This window comes from Macaca nemestrina, chromosome 1 (assembly GCF_043159975.1).
Source record: "Macaca nemestrina isolate mMacNem1 chromosome 1, mMacNem.hap1, whole genome shotgun sequence".
Lineage (NCBI taxonomy): Eukaryota > Metazoa > Chordata > Mammalia > Primates > Cercopithecidae > Macaca > Macaca nemestrina.
The window spans coordinates 216,778,773-216,782,138 of NC_092125.1; the positions used below are offsets into that span (position 1 = coordinate 216,778,773).

Here is a 3,366-nt window from a genome sequence, read left to right on the forward strand (position 1 = left end):
GAAAATGCTTTCAGCAAATTCTTAGACCTTAAGAAAGTGCCATAGATCTTAAGTATATATTGTCCATTGTTTATAAAATCACTTGCCTTTTTGATCTAAAAATTTGAATTCTTGAATTTAATAGGTTTTTCTTCTGGAAAAGTTCTTGGGCATTCAAGTAAAATCAGTACTTTCAGAGTAGTGACCTGCATCACACTGGAGTGACTGCTTTAATTTCTAAATCATCAATTAGTGTAACCCAGGGATACTGATGGCCTTGATACATAATTTAATCTTGTCATTATAGCGTGTGGAAATCAAGCCTTTGTGGGGGCAACATCTGACCCCATTTCTTTTGACCACAATGGTTCCTGCTACAATGTCATAGGCTGTTCGATTGTGTTGAAAAAAACAGCAGTGTGATGAAAGCAGAGAAAAAAGAAGCAATCAAAAAATTTTTGATCATAGCTCGTATAGTGGACGTTGTAATGCTGACATGTGAGGAAGGAATCACTGAAACCCGACTTAGTGCAATAAGCACTGATGTATCTATCACATGTCACAACTTGAAGCCCCACCAGGAACTTCCCTGGGGTAGCTCCAACTGCTCCCCAAATGCAAATTATCTCATAAAAACAAACTAATAATCTGTATATAAGAGACACAACCATAATTTTCTGCAAGTTTTCCATTGATGTCATCTGTTTTTTCCATTATATAATGCATAGCAAACTTAAGAGATATCCTTTATCCCACTGAGGCGCATAATGCTTAAGACAATGGTTGCTTTTACAAAAAGAGAATAAAGAAATCCACCATCTCTGCCATAAATCTGTGAGTCAAGGATGGAATAACATATTCTCTGCCTGCCTGGTGCCCGGTCTCACTTGGGCTTCGCAAGGGGGCTGCACATCCTACCTTCGTCACTGGAGTGGCTCGGACCTACGCCTGCACCTGAGGAGCCTGGGGTCTCAGGCCGGCAACTGGAGCAGCGGTGCTGATGCCAGCGGCCGTCCCTGGGTCAGACCCCGAGGCCCGAGGGACTGCAGCGCCGCCCGAAGGGAAACTCTGCGAGGGCCGTTGGAGGCTGCAATAGGCGGGGAAGGCAGCCAGGCTGCTGCGCCAAGTGAGTTAGCCGCAGCAGGACTGCCACAGCCACTTGTGCATTTGCTGGGAGTACTCGTGGGCGCTCAGCTGTGCCGGTCTCTCCCACGGCGCGGCGGCTTTGGGCCCTTGGCTGCTCCGCCTGCTCCTGCAGCCCGGCACTGGAGCTGGAGGCTGCCTCCCTGCGCCTCCCGAGCTCGCGGGGCCGCTCCGACGTGTCAGCAGCAGCGGCTGAGAGAGGCCTGTGGCCTTGGGCCAGCCTGGGGGCTGCCGCGGGGCCATGGGATGGCCGCGGCAGAAGGTCCCGCAGCGAAGGGACGGGCTCCTGGTCCCCTCTGCCCTCCCCGCGCCCGGGAAGGTGGCCTTGGGCTCCCTCTCCCCCAACCATCGTCACCCCAGCAGCAACCCCCCGCGGCAGCTGTGACTGCTCCATCTTTATATGCCCTTTTAAAATCTCTTCCAATTCTCACCCATTCATGCAACTCTATAGTACCCTGTTTCGGGAACAATGGGCAAAACTGCTTTACCATACTAAAAAAGTGATAGCAAACTCTTGAGTACTTCTACGCCCCCACTTCATAACAAATGCTTTAAAAAACTTAAATAAGCAGAATGTCTGCTTTCACTTTGTCTCATTGTTACCCTGGTTCTTCCAAGCGCTCAGCTTTCCCGCAGAGGTTCTTTTAGACGTCCTCAGGTGTCCTTTGACAATGTATCCTCTGCTTTCACACACTCTGGCGTTCCTTCACCGGGGTCTTTGTCATCCCATGTTGGGTGCCAGGAACGTTTGGGGTGATCAGACCCAACACCAGGTTGTGGGGGCGATGAAGTCCCCCAGAGTCAGAGTAATGAGAAAAAGACAGTTTGACAGAGAAAGTGGGACCAGGGGGCCATTGCGAGTTTGGAGGCTTCAAAGGCCCCGAGCTCTGGGAGCCCATGCTATTTATTGGTGCTCAAACAAAGAGGTGGTGAGGATGTGGGTGTTGAAAGGAAACAGTGTATCAAGTGAATGAGAAACATACGGCTTCTTGAGATAATGGGAGTGCTAGAAGCAAGGAGCCAGCAAGTCTAGCAGACATGCAAGCCCTGCCTCAGCTTCTCTCCCAGCACACAGCTTTTCTCCCAACACCATGAGGGATCTGCTCCCATGATCCAAACACCTCTCACCAGGCCCCACATCCAGCATTGGGGATTACAGCTCAACAGGAGATTTGGGCAGGGATAAATATCCAAACTATATCTATAGACAAATTGCTTCTACTTTATTCTTCTTCAAAATTGTCTTAGCTATTATAGTTCCTTTGGCTTTCCATATAATGCTAGAATAAACCTGCCTATATCTTCAAAAACATCTTGCTAAGATTTTGATAGCAATTGCATTAAATCTATATATCAATTTGAGGAAGATTGACGTCTTTACTATGTTGAGTCTCTCAATCCATGAACATGGTATGTGTCTCTATTGAGATGCTTTTTAGATTTCTTTCATCAGTCTTTTGTAGCTTTCAACATGTAAATCTCTTACATGTTTTGTTAGATTTAAACCTAACAATTTTTTTGGAGTGATTATAAACAGTATTGTATTTTTAGTTTCTTTCTTTTTTTTTTTTATTTTTGAGAAGGACTCTTGTTGCCCAGGCTGGAGTGCAGTGGTGTGATCTCAGCTCACTGCAACCTCTGCCTCCTGGGTTCAAGTGATTCTCCTGCCTCAGCCTCCTGAGTAGCTGGGATTACAGGCACTTGCCACCATGCCCAGCTAATTTTTTTTTTTTTGAGACAGAGTTTCATTCTTGTTGCCTGAGTTGGATTGCAATGGCATGATCTTGGCTCACTGCAGCCTCCACCTTCCGAGTTCAAGCAATTCTCCTGCCTTAGCCTCCCAAGTAGCTGGGATTATAGGCACCTGCCACCACACATGGCTAATTTTTGTATTTTTAGTAGAGACAGGGTTTCATGATGTTGGCCACCAGGGATTTTAATGGGAATTTAGACCCAAGCTGGCTCAATGTCCAAGACTTTTCCTCTACTACTGGGCAGCTGGATGTGAAGAGCCCATAGCAACTATGTGAGAGAGGCTTTCTTGGTGCTGGTGACAACTGGTATCTGGTCCAGCCAGTGGAGAATAGGCTCAGAATCTGCTTCCCTCCCTGGTGAAAGGAGGCTTCCCCATCTTGGCAGAGACTAAGTCAAAGGATAAATTTCTTCTATTTTGGGGGGAAACAACCAGCTCATTATTTGGGAGTTTGAAGAAGACTTCTCTCCCTGACAATGTTCAAGGATCTT

The 3,366-nt window shown here is 47.1% G+C and overlaps 1 pseudogene; it reads right to left on the reverse strand.

Annotated features, from left to right (window-relative positions):
- Nucleotides 1–228: 228 nt before the first annotated feature.
- On the reverse strand, nucleotides 229–1,471 carry LOC105483161 (protein FAM8A1 pseudogene; annotated as a pseudogene).
- Nucleotides 1,472–3,366: the final 1,895 nt, after the last annotated feature.